This window comes from Pogona vitticeps, chromosome 3 (assembly GCF_051106095.1).
Source record: "Pogona vitticeps strain Pit_001003342236 chromosome 3, PviZW2.1, whole genome shotgun sequence".
In the NCBI taxonomy this organism is placed as follows: Eukaryota; Metazoa; Chordata; class Lepidosauria; order Squamata; family Agamidae; genus Pogona; species Pogona vitticeps.
This window is the reverse complement of record NC_135785.1, coordinates 14,550,829-14,578,720: the sequence shown is the minus strand read 5'-3', so window position 1 is coordinate 14,578,720 and position 27,892 is coordinate 14,550,829. Positions and strand designations below refer to the sequence as shown.

The window sequence follows — 27,892 nt, the reverse complement described above, 5'->3', positions numbered from 1 at the left end:
TCTTGAATTACTGGGTCGTTTGTATCCCTTGGGAAAGTTATTATATCATCTAGCTGCACAATTATGTATCTTATCTAAACCCTGGTTACATGCCTGCTCAATTTCATGGTTTAGATTTTTTTTTAAAATATATATATCAATCTCTTTTTGAACTGATTCCTAAAGAAACTAATGACTGGAAAAATAATACAAGCATCTGCTAAGGAATGTACAAGCTCTCTTTTCAAAGTTAGAAGTAACCTTTGCTCAAGTTTAGATGCTGTATGAAAAATACTGGGGCCTCGAGTGCTTTTGAGAAAAGAGTTAGAAAGGAAAAACAAAACAAAATTCTGCAATGTGCAATTACTATACTAAAATGTAAGATTGTAAATGTGTAGATTATTTATTATTTATTGCAAATTCTCTTCGCATGCATGTTTATTATTCCTTCCAAATCATCAGTAGAAATGTATGACCCATTTCTATCAATTTTAACAACAGTAGCAACACTGCCACTATTAGGGATGTAAAATCCTTGCTTATCTTCTCATTGGAAAGAACAATGAACTGCAATTTTTTTTCATTTTATTGGCAGGACAGCAGTTTTTTTCCTGGTGGTATGAATCACTGAGAATGCATGTACTGTTGAGAATAGATTAAAGAGTGCAAAATTATGATAGCTGCTACCTTGAATAATTTTAAGAATTAGAAGCACCAAATGGGTTGTTTGTGTCTTTTTGTTGGAGTTGTTCTGTGTTTGCTGTTTTTGTGTGTTTTGTTTCTCAGAGAGAATGGATGCTACTTTAGTGCAGAAAACTTTAGTGTAAATTGAAGAGACCTTGAAGGAAAAAAAAGAGCTCTTGCATTGGGAAGCAATATCTCATGGTGTGAAACTTCCTCCATAAGGTGATTCATTCTTTCAAGACAATATATTCTGCATCAAGAAGGAAATTTGCTGATTTTATTTATAGTTCTGAACACCACCATTAATATGCAAGATGCTTTAAAAAACATTAATATGTCTCATGACTTAAAAGAGAGAGGCCCATATATTTATTTATTTATTTATTTATTTATTTGATTTTTACCCCGCCCCTCTAGACCATGTCTACTCGGGGCGGCTTACAAAATAAAACAAAACAGTATAAAAATATATAAAATCATAAAATTACAAATTTCAATTTAAAACAATTAATTTAAAGAGAGGATTACCAAGATGGAATAGCCAAAAGAGAGAGAGAGAGAGAGAGAGAGAGAGAGAGAGAGAGAGAGAGAGAGAGAGAGAGAGAGACTTAATTGACTGGAGGGAAGGCCTTCTTGAATAACCAAGTTTTTAACTGGCTTTTAAAAACACCGAGCGAGGGTGCCAGCCGAATTTCTGTTGGGAGGGCATTCCAGAGCCGAGGGGCCACCGCCGAGAAGGCCCGGTTTCTTGTTTTTTCCTTCCGGGCCTCTCTCGGCGTCAGACCCCTCAGCCACCCCTGCTGGCTATATCGGGTGATCCGGGTAGATCTGGGTGGGAGAAGACGATCTGCCAAATATTTAGGTCCTAATTCAGCAGATATAGTGCCAAACTATGGCAGAATGTGGTTGACATGGTTCTAGTTGCTCATATCTTACATACTTCAATTTCTACCTTCTGTCCTCCCAAGCTCAGTATACAAGCCAAATTTTATTGTGTGTTTTCCAACTCCACCACTCTCAAAACTTGCTCCATGGCCTCTACTGCTTTCCCCATTCTCTGGTGAACATGTGGAACTGCTCCTGGGATGCTGGTATGGCATCTCACATCTTCTTGGAATCCCACCTCATGACCCAACTTTTCTGTGAATCCTGTGTCAGAGCCTCCTTGTTTCTGTGTCCTGTTCCAGAGGTAAACCTCTGAGCTTCCAGATGTTGTCGTATCACAGTTCCCATCATTCCTATTCATCGCCCATCTGGAATGACTGGGGAACAAAGTGCAGATTCCCTTGCCTTACTGTAGGGGTCTCCAAAGATTTTACCGTGAGGGCCACACTGGATATTTTCAACATTTCTGAGGGCCAAAGGAATGGGAATGTGTATAAGTATAGCATTAAAAAGGTGACAGAGCAGCTTTCCCAGTGGAAAGCTGACAGGAGCCGAGTTCGAGACTCCTCCTCCCTGAGGAATGAGGGTGGAGAGTGTAGAGAACCACAAAGTGATAGTGTCGAAATTAGGACTGGGAGTGTGATGGGACGTGATGGTTGGTCCACTAGAATCTGAGAAGCTGTGGGGAAAAAAGAAACAAACAAGCAGCCCTTCTTGGGGGGCCCCGTATACAGGTGCTTTTATGCAAATGCTGGAAATGTCCAAGCAAAAATGAGAGAACTGTTACATTTGGTGGCTAGGGACAACACTGAGATAGTGGCCATAACGGAAACCCAGTGGCATTCGGAGAACCAGTGCAATATCACAATTCCAGGCTATAAACTATAGGAGGGATAGAGAGGGGCGTGTTGGAGGTGGGGTATCCATCGATGTCAAAGAAGGGGTAGAATCTAGTACAATAGAGATGGACAACAGGTCTGACTCCATCATAGAATCGCTGTGGGTTAAACTGCCAGGCCCAAGGATTGATGTGATAGTGAAGGGGGGGGGGTTGTTCTGGTCGTCCAGATCAAAAACTTGAGGGAGACCTTGAAATGAGGAGACAAATCATGGAGGTATCCAAGACGGACAGGATTGTAATCATGGGGGGACTTCAGTTATCCTCACATCAACTGGGTCAAAGTGTGCTCGGGTCAAGAAAGAGAGACTGGATTTCTTGACATATTAAATGACTGTTGCCTTGGAGAAACTTGTCATGGAGCCCACCAGAGGACATGTGACTCTGGATTTTATTATTTATTTATTAATTAAATTTATACCCCACTCATTTAGACCCAAGTCTGCTCTGGGTGGCTAACAATAAAAATGGCCTAAAAGTGATATAATAAAATAAAGAACAACAATAGTAATATCGTTCAAGATGGGGAAAAGTTAAAAAAAAATCAAGTGATGACAGGAGGGAAAGCCTGCCTAAAGAGCCAGGTCTTAAGATTTAATACTGTGTGGTACTCAGGACCTGGTTAGGGATGTGAATGTCACTGAGCTGCTAGGGAATAGTGACATGCTGCAATCTCTTTCACCGTGCACATTGGGGGGAGAGCGTCAAGCAAATCTGACACAAAACCCTTGATTTCCAAAGGGTGGACTTCCCTCAGATGAGGAAACTAGTTAGAAAGAAGTTGAAAAGGAAGGTAAAAAGAATCCAATCTCTCCAGAGTGCATGGAGCCTGTTTAAAACAACGGTAGTAGAGGCCCAGCAGAAGTGTACATCGCAAAGAAAGAAAGGCTCAACTAAGTCCAGGAGGATGTCGGCTCTTTAGTCTAGAGAAAAGGCACCTGAGGGGGGACATGATTGAGATTCATAAAGTTATGCAGGGGGTGGATGAAGTGGATAGAGGGAAGCTCTTTTCCCTCTCACACAATACCAGAACGAGGGACATCCACTCAAATTGAGTGTCGGGAGAGTGAAAATAAAATATTTCTTTACTCAGTGTGTTGTTAGTTTGTGGAACTTCTTGTCACAGGATGTGGTGATGCCATCTGGCCTAGATGTGTTTAAAAGGGATTAGACAGATTCCTGGATGAAAAGTCCATCACAGGTTACAAGCCATGATGGGGATGTATAATCTCCAGGCTTAAAAGGAAGGTACTTCAAAATGCTTAATGCAGGGGAGTGGCATTAGGAGCGAGGTATCTATTTGTCTCGTGTGCTCCCAGAGGCATCTGATGGGGCCACTGTGAGATACAGGAAGCTGGACTAGATGGGCCCTTCTCCTGATCCAGCAGGGTTCTTCTTATGTTCAATAGCCAGCTCCTTTAAAACATACTCAGTTAATAGCTGGCCTGTAGGGGTAATAATTAGTCAGTAGCAATTGTAGACCAATTAAAGTTATAATAAATGAGAACTTAAAACCCATCCTTCTTGTCTCAGCTTGATGGCTTATGAATATATTGAAGAAAAATGGGGAATATTAAGGCAACCCACGGAAACATTATCACTGATTTACTAGAGTGAAAAAAGGTGAATAAAACATAATTCAACTGTTCAGAGAATTAATCTTTCCTGTGAATTCAGGGGAAAAAATCTAGTCTCTGTATGGTTCAAGTGACTTTGGACGGGGTATGAAGCATATTTAGTAACGCTGTGTGACTTGAGGAGCACAAAATTAAGTTCTTTGGAAGGATCCTGGAGTCTACAGTTCTTGTAATTATAGTCCTGTTGGAAGCCAGCATCGTACCAAATTATTTGACCTTCAGAAGCTGTGTTTTCAAAATTTCCTGTCTTCGCAGGAGTTCCTTCCTCACCAGTGGATCTGTTCAACATCTCGTTGTAGACGTATCTGTAAAATGTTTCACATGTTCTAAGTTTTACTCTCTTTTTTTCATTTTTATTCTGCCTTTCCTCCCATGAGCTCATGGTGGTCTATAAGGCTTTCCTCATTTCTGCTTTTATTCTCACATCTAAGGATGAGATTTTGGGATTTTCTGGAGCACAATTATCGTAATTTTCCTTTCTTGGAGTGCTGCCAAACTTGCAGACACCTGACAAAGACTTCAGTATGATACACCTGGGAGAAAGGCCTAAATCTGAAGAGCTTTGAGGCTTAGTTAGGCCAAGTTCTGTCAAAGTGTCCTGTTTTTATGCCGTAACGTTAGCCAGGAGCTTTCCTTCTGAGGTGTTTTTCAGGTGCTTGCAAGGTAGTTATAAGTCTCAGAATGGAGAACAATGGTATTTGTGGTCTAGAAAATCCAAAATCCCATCCCTGCTCATAGCAACTCTTTGAAGTAGATTAGGCTGAGAAAAAAGCCAGACACAGACAAAGAGAGAAATATTGGTCCAAAGGGCTTTATAAGGGAACTTTAATAGAGAAAGCCCAGGTATCAGTCCAACATTGTATGCCAGAAATGTATGCTTTTTAATATTCTAGTTTTTTTTTTTTTTTTGGATTGCAGCTTCCATGACCAGCAGAGCTAATGGTATATGATCATGAAATTTGCAGTCCAACAATATCCAGAAGGCCACAGATTGCCCACTGTGCTCTTTATCATTCAAAACATCACCACTGCTTTGTGCCATGTTGAGAACATTTACTATTGCATGCCAAACACACTCTTGTGACTGCGTACAGGAGGAGCGGTTGGGGGTCATTGGTCAAGCTTAAGTCAGAATAAATGATGAGACACTGTTTCATTGCTTTTCTTGCTTTCAAAACTGTTAATGGTTGATAAGTCTCTGAAGAACTACAAGTTTCCTGAGAATGCAGCTTGAAAACCAAAGAGGAGTATGGAATTGTAACAACTCAATGTATATTTTTAATGGAATATTAGACTTCATGGTTTCACATATTTCCCCACAAACCAAGGGTTATCAATTTTATTGCAGTAGGTTTTTGTGCATTTCCTCTATTGCCCATGAAAATATAACCTGGGTTTGGATGGCAATGGAAAAAGGCTGTTAGTGCTACTGCTATTATGTATAGCTGCATTGAGTTTTCACCTAAAAAATTCTGAAGTCAAAAAGTTTTCTTGTACATTTTCCGCCTCACTGTTTTTAACCACTCTATTCTTTCTTGAGCTGATACTGTTTTCCTTCCTCCTCACTATGTGACCATAGCAAGTCATAGATCCATAATGTGTGAGGTGACATCATGACTCTATGTGGCCAATCAGATGTGGCTATATTGGGTTACCACTGAGGGCAAATGAAGCAGCTAAGGAGAGGAAGAAAATGTGCTTCAGTGTTGCTGTGGCAACAGGCCGAATATCTCCTGTTTTCTTGTACTGTACTGTGACAGCAGAATCATTTATGGTGCAGACCTTTGTTCCTTGCCTCACAGAAAGAGGAATTATTTTCAGCACTTTTGTATGCCATCATCTCTGCTTTTTCAGAAGGCAGAGATGGAAAATATATCTCATTTTGGCTCAGCCCAGTTATTTTGTGCTCAGATTGTAAGTTTACAGACCCTTGCATGGAGATGAGAAACGTAGTGGGAAAAGCTCAGCTCTTATAAATTTCTTTGCTAGTTCCTTTGAGACAGAGATTGAGGTCCATTATGGTTAATTAAACTGTTTACGTTTTTCTTACTTCTTTTCCATCTCTTACCTTTGCTTTTAAAATGGACAGTTTTCACTTTTTTAAAAAACACAGATTGGTGCTTAGCAAATCAAGAGAATCTTAGCAATTTAGAGCTAAAGAGCTTCATCAAGTCTAACCCTTCTGCCAAAGCAGAAAATCCGACTTTAAAGTGTCCTCAATAGATGGCCATCTAGTTTGTTTTAAAACCTGCAATGAAGGAGAGAGCCCAATGCCTTCTAAGATAATCCATTGAATAATTCTTATTATCAGGAAGTTCTTCCTTCTGCATTTGGCCAAAGAAACCCAGGAAGCATGCCATACCAATTGTTCAAGGACTCTTACTGTACATTTAAATACCTGTTTCTCTGTCTCCATACAATCAACCATGCACCACTGAAATCATAGAACACTGAAGCCTATTTTTTGTTGTGTGAATTTGCTCATAATGTAAAATTGCATAGAGTACTCAATGGGTAAATCTAAAGGGAACTCCCGTTAGGCAAATATATGTACCCTAATAGTAAGCAAGAAGAGGGGAAACATGCCTGCTTAAATATAACAGAGATGTTTTGGTAGGTGCTTTTAAAAAGATGATAACACCCAAAGTTGAGAGAACAAGTGTTGAAACCGATAGTTCTACAAGTGGGTTGTACATTTCTTTCTAGTTGAGGAGCAGGCCAAAGATCTCATTTTCTTCAGTAGGATTGCTTGCTGAGAATGATCACTGACATACCAGCAAAACTGGAATTGTGCCAGAGGACAATCAATGTTTGGTGCTATTTACATGTTGTTGAAATGCTACTTTGTTTTTTATATATATATAGTTTTATATATATATATATATATATATAGTTATATCAGAGGAAGACGAGGTCAGGAAATTAGAAAGAGAGGTTGACAAAGGGCAAACTGGGGTTTCTGCACATCAAGTGCCATTTTCCAAATTAGAGGAAAGAGAGAGACTAAGAGTGAATGAGTAGAGGGGAAGAAAGTGGTGGAGTGGTCTTAACACAAAATCTCATTAAAGCAGCTGTCAGAGCGCCTCTATTTTGCCGTCACCTCCTCGATTCCGTAAGAGGCAACTGTCGTTTTGAGTGAGTGTCCTGCCAAAGAGGCATTTACAAATAAATGAAAAATGTCACAATTGATTTTCCTTCTTTCGGACTGCTATGCGTCAGCTTTGTCAGAAACCGTCTTTGTTACTTTCTCTTTCAGATTTCTCAGGTGGACACTGGGTAATAGCTTTTGATGATTCTGGACCTTTTTAATTTGACCCGGTAAGTTCTTTGTCTTTGACCTTTTGTTGCCGTCTCTGTAACAGTTTTCATGGCTACCTCAACTCTTCTGAGAACAACCAAAGAAGAGCACTATTGTCCGTAATGACTTCAGCATGACAAGCCTTATTGCAAAACGTGACCCAAAAGATGATAGTATTTCATCATTTCCTCAAATACATATTTTGAAGCATTCCAGACATAACTTAGAGAAGATTATGCACCACAGCTGTTTGCTGTTAGAACAAATCATATTATTATTATTATTATTATTATTATTATTATTATTATTATTATTATTATTATTATTATTATTATTATTATTATTATTATTATTATTATTATTATTATTATTATTATTGTTATTGTTATTGTTATTGTTGTTGTTGTTGTTGTTGTTGTTGTTGTTGTTGTTGTTAGTAGTAGTAGTAGTAGTAGTAGTAGTTGTTGTTGTTGTTGTTGTAGTTGTAGTTGTTGTTGTTGTTGTTGTTGTTTTAGTTATACGCCGCATTTCTCCCAACAAGGGACCCCACGTGGCTCACAACATTAAAATTCACATAATTTAAAAAAATATGTAAGTTAAATATTAAAAGATAAATTAAACAATATATGATTAAAAGTTAAATTTAAAGATTAAAACATTAAAACATGGAAAATATTAAAATTATTTGTTGAAATGGGGTTCAGGGATTCAGTTGTAATTGTTAAAAGCCTGCCTGTAGAAATGGGCCTTTAGCTTTTTTCGGAAGGATAACAGGGAAGGGGCCATCCTGATCTCCCGAGGGAGAGTGTTCCATAGCCTAGGAGCTGCCACAGAGAAGGCTCTCTCCCGTGTCCCCATCAGCTGTGCGTGTGCTGGCAATGGGACTGAGAGGAGGGTCTCCTGTCCTGATCTTAATCACAGACAAGGCACATATAGGGAGATATAGTGCTTCAGGTAGCCTGGACCCAAGCTGTATAGGGCTTTATAGGTAATGACCAGCACTTTGAAATGGGCCCGGAAACAGATTGGTAGCCAGTGCAATTCTTGTAACTAGTGTGTTATATGTTCCCTGTAGCTGGCCCCAGTCAGTTGGCTGCAGAGTTTTGCACCAGCTGAAGTTTCCGAACGGTCTTCAAAGGCAGCCCCACGTAGAGCGCGTTACAGTAATCCAAACGGGATGTAACTAAGGCATGTGTCACTGTAGGCAGATCTGACATCTCAAGGAATGGGCATGGCTGGTGCATCAGCTTTGGCTGTGCAAATGCACTTCTGGCCACCGCCGAGATCTGGGCATCCAAGTTTAGGGATGAATCCAGAAGTACACCCAAAGTGTGGACCTATTCCCATATCTGAAATATTTACATTCTTCAAAATCTGATAATTGATTATTCTTTTATGGTGAATGTTCCCTTTGTAAACTGTTCTGTGCATTATATTCCTCTTAAAAATGCAGAAGAGGCAAGCTCTGTCTAAAAGGGCTTTTAATCCAAAAAGAATAATATCTACTTTAATAATTTGTTGTTTATTTCTTGTATTTAAACTTCTGTCAAATTGATTTGATTACAATAGCTCTTGAAACTTTTTTTAAAAAAATACCCAAATGAGAAAGAAGTCAATAAAGTAAACAAAGTGACTGCAACAACAAGGCAGAAGAGTGTTAGTTCACTTTGAGTAAAGCATGAACGATCCTAGATTAACCAGTGATAAACCTCTCCTAAGGCTTCCAACCAGCCATCCCTGAAAGGATGTCTCAAGAGTCCTAGGAAATACCAAAATTCACTCTCTTCCTTAGGAAAGAGCCCTTTGACAAGAATCTATCCCTTCAGTCCTCCCTGTTGCAGGCACAATGTCTCTGGTGTTGTTGCTGGTCTATTGATGGCAAGAATGCAAATTTAGGGAGGAAGAAAGCTTGCTTGCCTGGACTACAACTTCCAGACTCCCTGTTAGCATTGCTGTTCACCCCAGTGTGAGGGTTCATTTTCTGACTCTTGTTTGGCTCCAAATAAATCCTCAGACTTGTACAGTTTGGAAATCAGTGTAACATTTATTGCATTACTTAACAAGAAACCAGTATCTGCAAACGTATTCCAACCCTTTTCCCCTCCCAACAAAGAGTTGGCTAGGGGTTTCCACTCTTCAACTTCAAAGGGGTTCCCCCCCCCGAACATCCCACAGATCTAGCCAGTCCGTGCCGACCCCATGGTTCAATATATGTCCTGTCTCCATTTCCAGTAAGGGGACGGTGTCCTCATCTCTGTCGTCCAACCAGGCCAGTTCTCTGGAGGCGGGGTTGTCTGCCATGGTCCCTGGGGTGTCCCCTCATCTGGATCTCCCTCGCCCTCCATTCTGTTCTCTCTTCTTTGTCTCTCCACCTTCTTCCTTTTCCTCTTTCAATTTCCTTCTCCACTCTTTTGTTTCCCTCTCTCCCCAATAAGAGGATTTAGGGGTAGCTTCCCTCCTTCTCCCAAGAGGGACGTGGCGGCACTGCGGGCTAAACCGCAGAAGCCTGTGCTGCAGGGTCAGAAGACCAAGCAGTCGTAATATCGAATCCACATGACGGAGTGAGTGCCTGTCGCTTGTCCCAGCTCCCACCAACCTAGCGGTTCGAAAGCATGCAAATGCAAGTAGATCAATAGGGACCACCTCAGTGGGAAGGTAACAGCGTTCTGTGTCTAAGTCGCACTGGCCATGTGACCACGGAAGATTGTCTTCAGACAAAAAACGCTGGCTCTATGGCTTGGAAATGGGGATGAGCACCGCCCCCTAGAGTCGAACACGACTGGACAAAAATTGTCAAGGGGAACCTTTACCTTTACCTCCCTCCTTCTCTGGGCCTCTGCCTCTTCTTTCTGTATCTGGATTTTTTCTACCTTCCCTGTCCATGGATCCTCTAACCAAATCCATTCCCAGCCTGGCAGTAACTCCTCCGCACCCCTCTTTATATCCACCAGACTACCTCTACCTCAACCCGCGGTTTCCGTTGTGCTCTGGCCAAAATTGTCCCGGCTTCTTTAACCCTTAGTCCCTTCAAATCCTCCTCTATCTTTCCTGAGCCAGGTCCCCGGTGGTCTTATCTTCCTTGGAGGGGGAATTGTCAGGTTCTTTACTTCCTTGTCGGCAGTAGGCGAGAGGGACGGCAGTCCTGTGAAAGGGGCTTTGATCTCACCTCCGGCCTCACACCCAGCAATCTGTTCTCTGCATTCTTGGCCAGAAGCAATTTCGTAACCTGATGAAAGTAACTCAATCTGGAATCATCAAATCCTGTGAGATTGCTGCTGTTGAGTTAAAATCAAGAAAAATAATGCTATTATTTGCATTCAGATATCCTAAATTTTCACATAGGTCTCTGCATGAAGCTACTGTCCTTCCCCTTTGAGAAAAAAAGCAAACACACATAAGCATGAAATGACTAGCTAACTGGCTGAAAAGAAAAGAGAAACATTTCGCTTAGCGATGATCGGTTCTTTGCTTTGGGAACCGATTTTCGCTTTACGATGATCAAAAACAGCTGATCATTGGGGTTTCAAAATGGCCGCTGGGTGCTTAAAATGGCTCCCCGCTGTGCTTAGGGACGGATTCCTCGCTATACAGGCAGCGAAAATGGCTGCCGTATGGAGGATCTTTGCTGGACGGTGAGTTTTTACCCCATTGGAACGCATTGAACGGGTTTCAATGCGTTTCAGTGGGGTTGTTAATTTCGCTTTACAATGTTTTCACTTAACAGCGATTTTCCTGGAACCACTGTAAATTGAACTTTATACTCCTTTATACTACTAATGTCTCCAAGTGACAAACTGTAAGTGCATGTTAATCAGAGAAAAGGGCATACTATCTGGAAACTAGTAGTCGTTTTACTCTGTGAATCTCTGCACAGCTGAGGAAAGTTAACCAAGAATTTCAAAATCCTGCAACATCTGATCCTTTTAATTTGCTACAACAAAGCAACTGGCACCATCATTTTGTGTAGTTTGTAATAAAGTATTATTTGCGCAAATGTGTGTAACTTGCAGAAGTTCGCAGTTTCATTCTTTTTGTTGTCTGTTGCCAAGAGCATCACAAAATGTATTAGCCCCTCATGGGGTGAGGTGAATAATTGCATTCTCATCCTCTCAGGCAGGAATGCAGCATCGTTAACTGAGTAATCCTTGGGATAACAGCAGTATAATCCTCTGCATATTTACTCCTAAGTAATTCCCAGTATGTCCATATTATTTCTAGTCAAGAGTGTGTCTAGTAATAATGCAGGAAATGGTTAGGATCATGATGATTGGTTTTTAGTTTTCAATGAAGTATAGGGAAAATATTTTGCTGAAAGCACTCTAAGGCCAGTGCCCCTTGCATAATACATACAGAATGGGGTGGCCCATTCCCCCCCCCAGCAGCAACTGTTTTTGTGATGCCATTGCTGGTATTAAACTGTAAATGGATGATGACGTCCCCCACCCAAGACATCAGTTTGTTGGGAAACACTTGAAAACTCTTGTTTGGCAAGAGAAAACAAGAGAGGTGTGGATGCCAATGTGTAAATATTGGTGTGGATTTCCAAACAGGGCACTTTCACAGAGGTAACAGATACTCCACGTATGACATGTGCTCTGAGCAGCACATGCTTACATCGGAGATTAAGCATGCTTGTATGAGAAAACACCAACATACTGTATCTCTCCTATTCTGGCCATGCTGCATTGGCTGCCCATTCGGGTCCGGATTGACTTCAAAGTGTTAATGCTGACTTATAAAGCTCTAAGCAGTTTAGGACCTCGATACTTGATGGAACGCCTACTCCCACCAAGGTCTACCCGTATCACCCGCGTGAGTCAGGAGGTGAGGCTGAGGAGCCTGATACCGAGAGAGGCCCGTAAGGAAAGAACTAGAAATAAGGCCTTCTCGGTGGTGGCTCTTTGCCTCTGGAACAAACTCCCTCTGGTGATTCGTGCAGCCCCCTCGCTGGGTATTTTCAAAAACCAGCTAAAAACATGGATGTTCGTGAAGGCCTTCCCTCCAGTTAACTCTTGATCACTCTTCTTTTCTTTATACTTTTAATTTTTTGCCATGTTGAATAATTTCTAATTTATTAGCTCATATTATAATTTGTATGTATATTTGTATGTTTTTATTATGTATTGGAAGCCGCCTAGAGTGGTCGGAAGACCAGATGGGGGGGGGTATAAATAAAATAAAATAAATAAATAATGATAAATGAGAGGAAGTTCTATTAAGACAAGTGGGATTTTGCTTTCAGGCAAGCGTATTTAAGATCCCCATAAGGGGCAAGTTGTGCTACCATGGCTGCGTTTTTAGATTGCTTATTTGATCTTGTCAATTGAGGCTCATTTTAAAGTGCTTGTTCAAGTGTAATTTTTAATTGCTCATAAAATGCATTTTAAATGCTTTTTATGGCTACTATTTGGTTTTTAACAGCCAATTATTCCTTCTGAATAAAGTGTTAATACTCAGAAAGGGCCAGTGTATTTTTTTGTGGGGCAGGGGACAGTAGGACAGTGGGTTTGTTTCTCAAAAATGCATCATTGACAAAACACAGTGATGAGAGCAGTGCATGCTTAACATTTAACTATTTTAATTTCTATAATCAAAATGCAACTAGAGCACGGCAAAAGGGCTTTAAAACAGGTATTCAGTATTGTAAAAAAAAAGTGTACAACAGAAAGCAGTGTTTATAATTCAAGGGACAGCCTGTAAAGACCCGCCATATGTTGTCAGGTGTAGAGAAGGAATCTTACTACAGTCTTCATTCTGTTTCTGTCAGTTCTCATTCCTCTTTTGACTGCAATCCACTGTTCAACATACTTACAAATGAACCAAATGATAAGATGGAATAAATCACCAGCACAATGAACCACCACATGATTTCTGTCTTTTAAACACGTTAGGGATACTTAAGGATGGGAAAAGCTGTCATTTTCTCACTGTGACTGCTGTTGCCCTCCATCAAGTGCTAAGATGGCAGACAAAGCTTCCTTCGACCATGGTCTCCATAAGCTGAAGTCTCGTGGAGCTACTTGAACTCCATTTTATTAGAGTTGGAGGGTGGAAAACAAGGAAAGGGAGCCGTCATTCACCTCCTTGGAGGGCTGGTTTGCTTTCACTGCCCCCCCCCCCTGAGCAGTTCAGTTTCTCCCCAGATCCCAGGTTGCTACAACTGGGATTGGGGAATCAATAGTATGATCATGACAGGGGGCTTAAGCAAAGTCCTAAGCTACCTATTACCCTATAATGACACCTTACACTGCTTGGTTCCCCATCAATGTATGTGGTCCCCAACCCTTCCAGAAGATGCTGGTGCGATTCCTTCTGCCTCTTGCACTTTCTGGCAACCCCTCTCAGTCAAAGTGGGGGCAGAGTGTCTTGCCAGGTGCTCAAGCCTCCACTGGCTGGTGGCGCAAGGAGATGACCCTGTTGTAGGTTGAGAGCACCTCTTCCATGCCCTTTTCCTTCTGGAAGCCACACCTGGACCCATGAAGACTAATTCCTATATTCTTTTAGTGAGAGCTTTCATGGACAAGTCCACTTCATCAGACATGTATCTGATGAAGTGGGCGTGTCCATGACAGCTCTCACCTGGAACCGAACAAGCAAGGAGTAAGAGCAAAGTGTGACTGAGTGGTGGTTAAAAGTTTAAAATACTGTTAAAATATTGTTGGTTTTAATTCAATAGTTTTCTTTTAAATGTTTTAATCTGTCTTTTACAATTATACATTTTTGTGTTTTTATCTGTATCTTTTTATTGGTTTTTAGTCTTATTGCACATCACCTGGAGTCCTAGGAAAGGAAAGATATCAATTAAATGAAATTGACCCGATCAATAAAATTGTCTTCTAGAAACAACTGTGAAAGTTCATGTTCTGCCTCTGTCACCTGTTTCTTCTTCTTCTTATGAGAGTACCCATACACTAGTAGCATCAGTATGAAAGGTTATCCAGCATGGCCCCCCTGAGAGCTGAAAAGATACTTGTCAGGTCAGAAGCAGAGGAACATAATGGCTTGCTCTTTGGCCTAGACACCATTACATCCTGCATTCTGTTCAGAAGAATTAGAGAAAAGCTGAGTTTCACTCAGAAAGTGGTACTATGAATATCTCACACTTTCAGTACTGTTAAGTTTCTCTCATTTCCACCTTATTTTCTTTCTGCCTTTTTTCATAGATGATTGCAAGATGTTGTCTTTTCTTCCTGCAGTGAAATCTGTGCACATTTCAATTCATCTTTCTTCACATGCACATGTGGTGATGCCCTTTAATTTATGCAGCTTTTCTCCATCGACCAAAGTATATTTGCTTGTAATTTTTCATGTTTGTAGATTTCAACCTTTCACATTTTAAAATGTGTGTGTGTGTGTGTGTGTGTGTGTGTGGGTGTGGGTGTGGGTGTGTGTGGGTGGGTGGGTGGGTGGGTGGTTTATTTTGCTAAATGCCCTGTGTGAGCTTTCTTGACATACTGTAAGTTGTGATTCTTCTTGCATTGAGTCTCAGAAGGCGCACAATTGCTACTTGTAAAGAGATTGTCGATTGCAACAAAATTCCTTTCCACCCCCATTCAGAAATCACCTATCACTAATGTAAAGCTAGAGCAGGGGACCTGGTTAAGGGATGGGTGAGAATTTAAAAAAAACAGATTTAGAACATCAGAGGACAGAGTGCTGTCCTCTGAAGATGCTGGCCATAGAGACTGGCGAAACGTTAGAAAGAACAACCTTCAGAACACAGCCAAACAGCCTGAAAAACCCACAGCAACCATCAGATTTAGAACTGTTTGAAAGCTCAGAGAACACTATTCACTCTTGTCTAAGCAGGAATCCAGTACAGTAGGCCATTGAAAATCTATATATTTTCGAGGTGGAGATACGTTCCAAGAAAAGAAAGAAAACACATTCAGCAGAAAGCACACTGTAGAAATAGCATGAAGAAAATTTTGTGTAGTTCTAAATTATTTGCAACATACTCATACAATGGAAATATTTGAAAAAAATATGTATATTTGAAAAATATTGTATTGGGACTAGAATGGAATGTGTTTCACAATGGAATACTCAGGAAATCCCAACAGAGCTGCTGGATAACATAGTGGTTTCGGCCTCTGGCTGTGGAGTCAGAGATTGGTAGTTTGATTTCCCACTATGTGCATCCTTGACAGGGACTGGACTCGATGACAAATAGGGTCCCTTCCAATTCTGCAGTTCTAAGATTATATTATTATTATTTTTTAGCTTGACATGTTTGGCCATTCTTATATACAGCCATCCAAATGTGGAGTTCCAGCTCTGATCCACCTTAGCTAGCATGAGCCGTGGGACTTCTAGTGGAACAATACGGGCCAAAGCTTTTCTGGTTTTAGATGTGAGTTGGGCATAATAGTTGTTGGGGAAATTTGGGGAAAATTTATGTCCCAAATAGCTCCAGCACCCTGAGTAAGTGCTGTAAAGTAGAGATTAAAATCCAGGGCAGATTTGTAGCACCCCAAAAACTGGAGTCACTTGTAGCTACTGGGCAAGTCAGTGTGATCCTTAAACAACAATTCATGGTATCCTCCCCCACTGGCCATTTGCACCAGGGCTGGTAGGAGATAAACCATATTTGAAGAGAAGCAGTTGCTCATCCCTGATCCAGAGGATACGTACACCAGGTTAAAAAGAGAATTAAAAATATTAGGTATATAAAAGGAGTGATCACTCCAGTGCAAGCCATGAATATCATGCACAGTCTACATATGTAACTTTACTATCATCAGTGCAGAGATATTAAAGGGTTTTTTGTCACACTAAACCTGAATATAATCACAGGGAGAAGCAAGTGGTAGTTCAAGTAGGACTATGGTGGGAACCATGTCTCAGAGTAATGGGTGAAGCGTCCTTTGCCTTTGCTCCGGCCACCAGCCAAGTTGGAACTCGAAATAAGTTGTAGTTGCATTTTCTAAAATGAGCATTCTCTGTAGACTCATATTTAAGAAAAAAAAGTGTGAAAGCTTTAATTCAAAGGGCCAACAATGCAGCATCTTAAAAGAACCCATAAGGCAACACAATATTTTACTTAGAAGTGGTAGCTATTTATTTTCCTGTAGAGCATCACAAGTAATTAAAAGGAACCATAACGTAATCCTTTAGCATTGCATATTAATTCCAAAGAGGGGCAAATTAATCTTCTCTGATTGCACGGTAATTCACAGCTCAGCATGGTAATACTGGAAGGCTATAAATTAATCCTGTAGAATAATATAGGGTACACACACACAACACACATTGCAGTTCCTTTACTTACTACATTAATGTAATATAGCTCTAAAAGCACCACACAGTCTCATAGTGTTGTTTCTATCTGAAAGATAGTTGAATTGACAGTATTTATCTTTGGTGGCTCTCCTAATCAAACATGCATGGAAATAAATTCCAGACTGAATTCATCTCCTTTCTAATTGTATTGTTAGTTTTCTATCAGTTTTTAATGCCTATTTATATTGTGCTTTAATTCTTGTGTGTGTGTGTGTGTGTCTGACCATGCCCATCTAGTGTAGCCAGAACAAAAAGGCTAGACACAGGTTGTTGGATTAAAACTTGGGCCACAATTTTGTTAACTATTTAAAACTAAATCCCCCATCTACAAGGGGGCCTAACGTAGTGCGAGATTTATTCAAATCCAGTGTAGCCTTTACATCCAGACCATTCTAAAGCAGGGCATGTTCCTATTTCTGAATAGAAATACCCGCTGCTGTGACTGAAAACGTGGCTTTAACTGACCATTAGAATTCATTTTAATTAAGGAACCACACCTCAGCAATAAGAATGGGATGGGCAAAAAACACATCTTCCCTACAATCCATGTAGGCCAAAAATTCCCATCTGGCTCCTAGGCAACCAGCTAATTCCATTATTACTTTTAGGATGGGTGGGAGGGTTGCTTGGCTGATTGAAGAAGAGACCAGGCGAGAGGAATGCCACCTTTTAAAGGCTCTGTCCCTCCTCCCCTCCCAGAGAGTGGCGTCATCACTCTGTGATGTCGTTCTCAAAGTCTCCCTGCCACGGCAGCTCTGTGCCTGGCAGAGCAGACATTTTTTGTTGACACAGCGTTTGGGAACTGACTGGCAGCCGGTGAAGTGGGGAGCTGCCTTCCTTCTCCCCTCAATGTGTTTTAACTAGTTTTAAACATTGTATTTTTTACCATGATAGCTGAAATCCTGTTGAGCTTCTCTGTCTGCACAACAGGAATGATATTGTCAGCATCCGTTGGTTCATTTCGGGGCAAATGTGACTCGTAATCAACATGACCAAGTTACATGCGCTCCAAAATAGCCAAATAAAGCCTTTAATCAGGGGCAATATGCCGCTACTGGTTTCCTCATCAAGCTTGGGCAGAGCTGTGCAACAGGATTTCAGCAAATAATTTATGTAATTATATTTTGATATTTTAACTTACTGGCTGAAATCCTGTTGCTTAATTGCACATACGTAAGGCAAAGAAGGTCACTTCTAGCAAGGCAGTTAATGAGTCACTGCTGGGATTCGCACAGGCACTCACACCCTTGGGCCATGCTTGGTGGCAATTTAAGGGCAATACAGAGAGGTTTGTATAAACCCAAGACAACCTTCTGTGTGGTTAAGCCCTGAATCAGTGAACTTTAAGCTAGCCAACTAGCCAGGAATCCAAGTGTTTTCCTTTCACTTCTCAGACATGCTGTTGACCCTTTGATTCTATCCCTACCCTGTGTTTGAGCAAAGTTGCTAACTCTTTCTGCTCCAGCAGTCTGTTGCTGCCCTTGCAACTTGCAGAAGAAAGTATTAACACTAGGTCACATGACCAAACTTTTTGGTCATGTGACCCAGTGTTAATACTTTCTTCTGTCACAAAGCTTCAAGACTGACCTAGGGTTCACTTGACCTATAGGCTCCTCCTCATAATCCTTCTATTCTATTTCCTAATCCCTCATTCCAGGACTAGACTCCTGCTTTTGATTCTGCCACCCTATAGCCTTGAATTCCCAGACAAGCCTTTCTGCCTTGCTGAACACAGTTTTGCACCACTATGTGATCTGCTTGGGAAAATTAGGAAAATTTAAGCCACTGGCTTCAGTATGTCGTTCAGGACCGGAAAGTGACGTACATTGTAAACTTAACGTGGATCACATAAGTAGTTTCACCATCTTTTGTGCTGTTAATGGTTGAAATTTTGAATGTATAGACAGTTAGAATAATTAAGGGGAGTATAAAAGAAGTAGTCCTAAAAATGAAAGCATTTTTTAAAATTGGGGCTTGAAAATAGTTTACTATAGTCATTGCAAAACAATAAGCTGGCTCTCCAGCTGAGCAAGGTCACTGCATCATAACATCCAGACAGATGAATTATTTATATTGCAATGTGTAAATATGAAGGTAGTGTTTACTGGTCCTATAGTTTATGCTCTTTGTAGTTCCAATACCTGGCAGCTTGCCAGATGTGTTGTTACAAACTCTTGAGGTTCCGGGCCGATGGTACACACAGAGAGAGAGAGAGAGAGAGAGAGAGAGAGAATATTCAGTCTAACACAGCAGAGCTTCACGCTATGCCACACACACAGGATATCAACAACAATCATGTAGCAGCACAGCAACAACAATTATCATGGATTCAAATTGGTTTGGCTGGGTGAGCACTGAATAATTTTCATATAGAATATGTTTAGAGGCTTAAAGGTAAAGGTTCCCCTTGACAATTTTTGTCCAGTCGTGTTCGACTCTAGGGGGCGGTGCTCATCCCCGTTTCCAAGCCATAGAGCCAGCGTTTTGTCCGAAGACAATCTTCCGTGGTCACATGGCCAGTGCGACTTAGACACAGAACGCTGTTACCTTCCCACCAAAGTGGTTCCTATCGATCTACTCGCATTTACATGCTTTCGAACCGCTAGGTTGGCGGGAGCTGGGACAAGCAACGGGAGCTCACTCCGTCGCGTGGATTCGATCTTACAACTGCTTGGTCTTTTGACCCTGCAGCACAGGCTTCTGCGGTTTAGCCCGCAGCGCCACCACGTCCCTTAGAGGCTTAGAAAGTTATTTTCTTTAACATATTTTTACTCTGAACAATTGTAATATTTTTCCATGATTTTTAAGCAAGCCTAAAGATCACCTGAAGTTATAATAGTTTTTACTTTTTAATGATGCATTTTAGAGATATATTTTCTGCCTGTTGACTTTTGATTTTGCCTTTTATAAACTTGCGCATATTTCAAATGGAATTTAAACATTTCCATTGATCTTTTTAATGCTTAAAAATATTTTACTGTATTTTGAATTGAAATCTTTCTTAAGTATTTGCCTGCCACTTAATTTCAGTATTCATACAGTTTTAAGCATTTGTGCCTACAGTTTTTATAGAAGACGTTTGTATTTTTACAACTTTGAAATATTTTTGTGATTATGGAACATAGAAGCAATATAGAAGTAAAATGTGTTGAATTAGACAATCTGATATTCCCTGGAATTATTGCAACAATGAAAAGACATATAACTTGATACCCAGATGGATTCTGTTATGATTGCAAATGATTGTCTGGCTTCATATTGGAATTGGGATAAATGCCAGCTGCGATGAACACAGGTTTCTGATTTTTCCCTGGAGGTCTATAAAGTTCTGTAGGATTCTTGGGGAGATGTTCAGGTATCAGAATCGCTGAGCTGACAGCTACGATATATTTTTTTCCAAGAAAAACAAAACAAAAAGAGAATGCTGGGAACTGAAATTAGAAAACTGGTCATGTACAGTAAAAAATTACGTGAAAGATGTTTCAGGTTGGAGATAATGTTGATTCCCAAAGTAAATATCTATAAGGCAGATATGGGCAGAAAGTATATCTAGATCAGAGGTTCCCAACGTTGGGTCCCCAGATAATCTTGGAATAACACTCCCAGAAGCCTTCACCACTAGCTGTGCTGGTCAGGATTTCAGGGAGTTGTAGTCCAAGAACATCTGGGGATCCAAGGTTAGGAACTACTGATCTATATCTTTTGATAATTATCCAGGTGATTTGCACAAAATGGCCAAAGATTTCATATTTGGAACAATAATATTAACACCCCCCATTATTATACTGAAATGAAGAAAATGTTTGTATAGCAAGGAGTGAATTTTTGAAAGGAAGGAGACAGAACATATTACAGAGATTAGAATTCATTATTTTATTTGCTGATCTTTTATATCAGGCTCAAGCCGGTGGACTTCTCATTTTCCTTTTAAAAAAAGAGCAGTATGTTTTGTTTTTTCTTGTAGACTAGGCCTGAAGTCTACCTGTTAATACCCTAATAACCTCTTGAGGGAACAGTTTCATGTTTTTATTTACCTTTGCTTCTGCCTTTGTTTATCCAGAGTTTGGTATCATGCACTCCTCAGTGCTACTGCAATGAATACAAATAATAATTACTGTCTAATTAGAGTAGCCTGGCTAAACAGCTGGAAAGCTGGTTGTTTTAACAAAAGCTTTCACTTAAGGGGTTGAGAGAGAGGCTAGCTTTGAGGTTGAATTTAATACAGCAAAGCTTTCCCTGAGAAGAAGCACTGGGGAATTGTGGGGTATGTGTGTGTGTGTGTGTTTGTGTATGCTTCATTAGAAAGGAAACCTCATTTAAAATAAGAGATATCTGACAACTCGTGTTGTGTAGAACAGGAGTGATTTAGGAACAGATGTTGGAAGGAAGGCAGATGTGCTGGTTGTCTCTCTCCTGTCCTTCTGGGGCAAATACATCCCCATCTTCTTTATAAAGTAAAGAACCAACCGTATGTTGCAGTAGCAAGCAAGGAGAAACAGCTGTTTAATCCTTGGAGTGCTGCTCATAGTTAGGGAGAGTTTATCTTCTAGTTCAATTGAACCCTTATGGATGGGAGAGCTGGTTCACCTGAGAATTTAAATGAAAAGCATTGGGAGTGGGAGATGATATCTGTAAAAGTCAGAGGAGAGATGAATGATTAAGTACATATAGATGGATGGATTTGGAAAGAATCCAGGGATTGGGTCTTTCATCATTTTGAAGAGCAAATAATTTCATCCTGCAGGGGTGTCAAGAAGAAAGCACAATAACCTTTCAGAATGTTTTGGAAGTGTGGGAACAGGTTCAGGCACCATCGACCAAGATTTTTTTCCCTCCCCTCCCATTTAATCAGGGAGAAAATGAGAAGTCTTGAATGAATTTCTGTCTGTATTTCTGGCCATTCAGGATAAGCACATGCAGTCATCCTCTGTACTGTGGATGTTCCGTGATAAGGGAGCTCGGCTCCTGTTATGGCAGTGAGGCACTTGTCTTATAAGGAAAAAAATATGTATTATTTTTATTTCTAAGAGATAACACAGGAAGAGAAAGGAAAGGAAAAGCCACTCCCTTCTGATTTGTTGTCTCGGAGCCAAAGACCACCCATTCATATTCTGCATTAACTCCAGTGAGCTTCAGGTGGTGTATCAGTGGTTCTTAAACTTGGGTTACTCAGGTGTTTTTGAACTGCAACTCCCAGAAACTCCAGCCAGCACAGCTGGTGGTGAAGGCTTCTGGGAGTTGCAGTCCAAAAACACCTGAGTAACCCAAGGTTAAGAACCACAGGTGTAGATGATTCTCCTGACCAATATCCTCAAAACAACTTCGGGATGTAGACCAGTATGAAGAAGACTGTGACCCAGTGAGTTTCATGGATCAGTGGAGACTTAACAATGGTTTTTTTCTATTCTAATCCACCCTTGTAACCAGAACATGACACTGGTTCTCGGGATGAGCTGGTCCTCCTAGAAGTTCCCAGTGTGACATACAGCACTTCTTCATCATGGTACATAGCATTAAACCATCTTAAGAACTGGGTGGCATGAACCACCCTATTTCCTCCTCATGGTTATGATAAATAGATATACATAGGAAGGTACCTTGCATGAGGTCATAGCATCTGTCCATCCAGCTTGGTATAAATCTTCTTGACTGGTTGTGGCTCTCTGGGATCTTAAAAAGGTACTTTTCTAGCAATATTTTGAGACGCTATGGATTGAATTTGAAATTTTCCTTGTCCAAAAATATGCTGAGCCCATGGGCTTTAGACATCCACACAAGAAGTGATATAAACTGTCATCCTTTGGGGTGGGCGGGAAGAGTCTGAGCATGACCCTGAGCAGCTGTCCAAACTTTTCTAAGGAGGCTCATGTATCAAATGTAGCCAAATTCTAAATTACTCATAGAATTGGTCTGATTTGGACAAGTTTGAAGGGGTTCTCGAGTAAAGCAGAGTGAAATGGCAAATCAGCTTGCATCTGATTTTAAATTTTTTTTTTTAAAAGAGAGAACATTAAAGGTGCCTAATGCACAAAGCCCTGGAATGAGTGCCTGAATGTTCATCCCTCTACCCCCTGCTTTTCTATTCATGTATAGCGGTGCCAAGCAATAAATAAATAAATAAATAAATAAATAAATAAATAAATAAGTAAGTAAGTAAGTAAGTAAGTAAGTAAGTAAGTAAGTAAGTAAGTACGTACGTACGTACGTACGTACGTACGTACGTACGTACATACATACATACATACATACATACATACAGCAATTTTGCTTTTCCGATACAAGTCAATGGGAGGTTTACAAACTGATTCCTATCTGGAGCCTAAATGATTCCAGACCCAATCTGGATACTTCTGAAAGCCACAATACAGTCTCCAAACTGAACGAGGGGCCCCACAACACAGCTCAGTGTGTAAATATAAGAAAGTACATAAACAAGGATCAAGCCGTAACACAGCTTGTATAAGCCATCAAATGAAGCCCATCTAATGGAGCTGAAGAATGCCTCCAGGTTTTTCTGCTTCTTTTAGTGGGAGGTTGCGGCATCTTATCAGGGTATTGAGGAATACTGTTTTGTTGTTAGCCTGGAAAGATGGCAAGGAGATTGCATTGAGCCTGGTAAACTTGACACATTGGTCATACAGGGCAGTTTTAGAGCCCAGGATAAATCAAAGCCTGAGACATCAGTCAGTTGAAGAATATCAGGAGGGCGGGGAGGACAGAGACTGCCCTAGCAAAATGAGGGATTTAGTGTTACTGTCTTCTTTTAAAAACCCATGAGTTGGCTCGTTTTGTTGTTCAGCTGTGAACAAGCAATAAAAAGCTTTATAACATTTTCAAATCATATTTGAACCCAGCTGGAATTAACCTAAGACCCAGCAGTGAAGCTGAGGTGACTCATTGGTCCGTTTTTGCAAAGCCTAATTAAAAGACATTTTCAGTGGTTGTAGGGATGAATGCTTAATCCTTGGAGAGGGGAAGCTGTTTTCGCTGTACCTCCCATGGAAACCACAGGGCGCTTTGACTATTTTTTACTGAAAGATCACCTTGGTGATTACAGTGATGTTGCTTTTAGTAAAGGAGGTTTATTTTGAGTGAGCAGTCACCAATTTCTAGATGGCTCTTGCGCACTAACTCATTAGGTTGATGCTAGTCCAGATCTGGAAGGAATAATTTATGGCAAGCTTTTACATGGAGACAGTAGAGAAAATACTAAAACTGTAGTTCTTATTCTTTTTCTTAAAACTTTTCAACTTAGAGCACACAGAGTGAATCTATTACACAAATCTATCTATCTATCTATCTATCTATCTATCTATCTATCTATCTATCTATCTATCTATCTATCTATCTATCTATCTATCTATCTATCTATCTATCTATCTATCTCCACACACGCACGCACGCACGCACGCACACACACACACACACACACGTGTGCACACACACACACACATACACACACATTTACACCTTAAGAGAAAACAGTAGGAAAGTAAAATTTAAGAGTTCCAATTTTCTTCACACATGTATGTCCCACAGTTGATGTCAGTATGCTTGAGGACTAGAACCCTGTTCAGGCATGCTTAATTACGTTTCCTCAGTACATGAGATGAGGAATATGCTAAGCCCTCTCCTTTGCTGCTTAGCCCTCCTGTTGTTCAGCCAGAGTGAAGAGGAACATCACTTCTATCCTGGAAGCATTCTTCTTGAGATAGAATGCAGGAGAAGCCTGTTCATGATTCATATGGAGAGCCTCCATGGGGAGGGGTCTCATCTCTCCAGACACATTGCTTTTACTGTACACAAGAAGAATGATGATTGGAAGGTTGAGGTGTGAAAGTGCCCCTCCTTATCTTTTGAGTAAACACACTGAAGAACACAAGATTTGAGTTTATCGTCTGAAAGTGTGCAGTGACTTTATTTGAAAAGCATTGTATGGGAGAAGTAACATTGAGACTGGCAGAGATCAGTTGAGGCTGGTAAGACCAGTTTTGCGGTCAGTTTTAGTCTGCAGATTTTGCCCTAGGTGCTGTACCATTTTGGGGGAATACATTTCAGCACCTGGCATAGTTCAGGTAAAGCTCAAATTTAATTCAAAACTGGAGTCCCCTGCTTCCACTGGTGGAGATGTGATTAACGAGAGCATGTTGGGAGAGATGGCATCAGGCGTGGAAGTCCTGCCTTTACTATTAGGTGTATCATTTCCACACTGATGTTAGTTATGGGTGTCTGAACCAGTCCTAAGAATTCTTCTTAAGCCATTGCTTACAGATGCATTGCTCCATCACAGACTTTCCATAGATAGTTCTTTCATTTCATCCATTTGCCCATAAAGCTAATAGATGGCTCACACTTTCACTTACCAGGGCTGAAGTGGGGAGAAACCCCTCTCCCCAACTTAAGTCACAGTACTCAGTACTGTGATTTGTAGACTATTGGTAAAGAATTAATATGTTGTTGTTTTTTCTTTGAATTATGGGCACCAAAATGTGATGCAAGACCAGAAATTCACTTCACATATAAAACTGATCATTTAACTGTGCAATTAGTCATTAATAATCAGATAAATCTGTTACTGGCCTGGGTCAGAGTGAACTGACCTAACAAAATGCTTTTAAATCCAATTATCAGTCATCTGAATGCTCATTTCTTTGTGCTGCAGTTATTTTTTAAAACATAGATGCAGGTTGATCCTGGTTAAAGTGGTAGCAATTCAGTGCTATCACTTTAACCAGTGCTGAATTGTTAATAAGTCCCTTTAAGATGCCATGTTTTCACTTCCACTATCCCCCAAATGGTAAACTGAAAAGATTAAACTATGAGGAAACTGTAATATAATTTGGTGTCTATACATGTCCTCCTTATAATGAAAAATTTAGTTAACCCAAAGTACCTAAAAACTATGTGAGCTATTTTAGATGTCAGACTAGATTACATCTAAGAAAGCAGTAGAAGGAGGGGAAAAACTGCCTCTGAAAGCAATGTCTGATCTCTTAAAATCATCACAAAATGTATAATAGTTCAACATCCAGGATTCTACAGTACATGTGTTATTTATGTGGTTGAGTCTCCTAAAATTAGTTCAAAGTGTTGTGTGGCAAGTGTAGTACAACTAAGTAGAAAATATATTGTAGAAAAATCCTAGTTTGAAAAAAGTCTAAATGGCAAAGTTCCTATGCAAGCAAAGTGATGCTTATTTTATTAAATTTTTGTAAACACTTTAATCATATATGGAGTGCTAAATGCTAGATGTTTAATCTGGATTCAGAAAGGGAAGAGGCACTAGAGATCATATTACAAGTGTACATTGACTTACCAGAACATATCAAGGAATTTCAGGACATTGGTCTATAATTTATAGAGTATAGCAAAGCCTTTGAATGTGTTGATAATGAAAAGCTATAGATTATTCTAAAAGAAATGGGTGTGCCTTAACATTTTACATTACATCCTAATGTGTAACCTATGCAATAGCTTCTGTTAGGGCAAATATTTTAGACAAGGGTGTATTTTTTTCTCCCTATTTATTAGATCTGTATGCAAATTATCATATGAAAAGTTTAATTAGATCCAGACGAAGGAAGTATGAAAACCTCTGGAAGAAACATCAAGAATATAAAATATTCAGATGACATATTTCTTATAGAAAGCAGCAACAACTTGAAAGAACTCCTGATGAAGGCTAAAGAGGAAAGTTTAAAAGCAGGATTACAGTTGGTCATTAAGATCAAAATCATGACTACGTAACTTTAATGCTAATGATAACAACATTGATATAGTTAAGAGCAATTATGAAATAACTAGAAAATATCTTCAAGGATGTGTCTGTGACACTCACCCCACCTCCTTCTACTCAATGCTAACACCAAGCAACAAACAGCCCCAAACCTCTTCATGGAGCTTGGGGTTGCCGTTTAATTTGTAATAGAGATTCCTTTTCCTGTAATATCCTTCTTCCCAAACCAAGCAAAGAGTCAGTGTTCTTATTCCACTTCTGCTTAAACACTGGATTTACACTATTGTTTTCTAAACACTTTTGGTGAAGCACACACAGCCTTTGTTATTTGGTGACACAGCCTTGGCTATGTGTCCCAGCACTGGCTGGTAGTATGCATAGCATACTATCTTGTGAGAGCTATTTTCAAAATAAGAAATACACCCAAAGAATAAGAAGGATAGCTATGACAGACTGTTACGTGTTCTTATACCACTGAAATCTTTTTTAATTTATTCATCTCAGTTTATATGGTTTAAACACAGTTTAACTGTGTTAAAGATGCCATAGTATGTCTGGCTTAGGGTTTTTTTTAAAAAACAAATTGTATTTAGAATGGGCTGTGCTGGCATACATCCAGTTTACCACTCTAGTCCAACCCCCCCCCCCCAAAAACCATAAAAAATACTGAACTATGGGGATAACACTGTTTTCTGGTTTATATCCACAATAAGAAGGAAATCACAAATATTTGCTTGGTTTGCCCATCCAGTCAAGGCCCCTCCCCTCCCCAGCATGGGAAGCTGCTCCTGAGTACTTTTGTGGTCACAATAGACTGGTTTCGCAGATTTGAAAAATGACAGAAAGACAGAACATCACTACTGCACCTCCACCCGTGGCAGAGTCCAGAACACAGTCATCTCCCTTAGCATGGCTGATTCATATCTAAAGTGTACTTTGCTATACACAGAGTCACAGGAAGAAAAATATACATAGTTCTACCAGGACAGTGGTTCTCAACCTTGGGTTCTTGGACCACAACTCCTGGCCAACACAACTAGTGGTGAAAACTTCTGGGAGTTTTAGTCCAAGAACATCTGGGGACCCAAGGTTGGGAATCACTATACTAGCACATTAGAGTGGTGATGGCAGGGGTTGTGGAGAGAACCTTTTGAACCTTTTGCCAGAAGTGGGAGAGATCCACTGAATAATAAGCTGACATTTATATAAGTGCTGTTGATTCCATGGGTCTGTTCTAGGCAGGGCTAGCCATTGGACTGAGGTCCCAGTTTCCTGTTCTAAGTGATGTGGTCCCAAGACATTAAATAAAATATGCCTCCAGTTCCTTGTGACTTCAGTTTCCTTCCTTCCTTCCTTCCTTCCTTCCTTCCTTCCTTCCTTCCTTCCTTCCTTCCTTCCTTCCTTCCTTCCTTCCTTCCTACCTACCTACCTACCTACCTACCTACCTACCTACCTACCTACCTAGGGTGAAAAAAGCAGTGTTTTGCATCTGT

General features: G+C 40.3%; 1 protein-coding gene across 1 annotated transcript in view; it reads left to right on the top strand.

Annotated features, from left to right (window-relative positions):
* The window catches only part of NAALADL2 (N-acetylated alpha-linked acidic dipeptidase like 2), a 988,342-nt gene that overhangs the window by 56,952 nt on the left and 903,498 nt on the right, over nt 1-27,892 (top strand). The window contains exon 2 of the mRNA XM_078389637.1: nt 7,340-7,401. The gene's annotated coding sequence lies outside the window, so the exon portion shown is untranslated. The remainder of the gene's footprint in view (nt 1-7,339; nt 7,402-27,892) is intronic.